This window comes from Mus musculus, chromosome 7, assembly GCF_000001635.26.
Source record: "Mus musculus strain C57BL/6J chromosome 7, GRCm38.p6 C57BL/6J".
NCBI classification, from domain to species: Eukaryota; Metazoa; Chordata; class Mammalia; order Rodentia; family Muridae; genus Mus; species Mus musculus.
Window position 1 is genome coordinate 101880750 of NC_000073.6, and position 550 is coordinate 101881299.

Sequence of the window (550 nt, forward strand, 5' to 3'; positions counted from 1 at the left end):
AACCACACCTGCCAGCCAGGGTTGGGGAATCTGCCTCTGCAGGAGCTATTTAATATAATGGAAAATACTCCTGGACTGTAGGACAGACTGGAGGGAGGGGAAGGAAGGGAGGGAGGGGAGGGAGGGGGTGGCTGCTCTGGTTTAGGCTATGTCACTCAGTTATAGCCATTTCTCTCTCTCTCTTCGAGGTCTGTGAGTACACCATTTCTTGACAAAGAGGAAGGATTCCAGAGGGCTTGTGAGAGCAGAGGAGATGTGGGTGCAGGACTTGGGGTTCACTCTGGAAGGATGGAGGCGTTCTGGAAACGGCTGCTGGTGACAGTTGTGCAACAATATGTGCAAATCATGTTTCTGAACAGCTTTAACAATTAACATTTTTTATAAGCTGTGCAGTGATGACACATGCCTTTAATCCCAGCAAGCAGTCAAGTGGCAGAGGCAGGGGAATCTCTATGAGTTCGAGGCCAGCCTGGTCTACAGAATGAGTTCTAGGACAGCCAGGACCACACAGAGAAACCCTGTCTCGAGAAACAAAACAACAACAACAAAA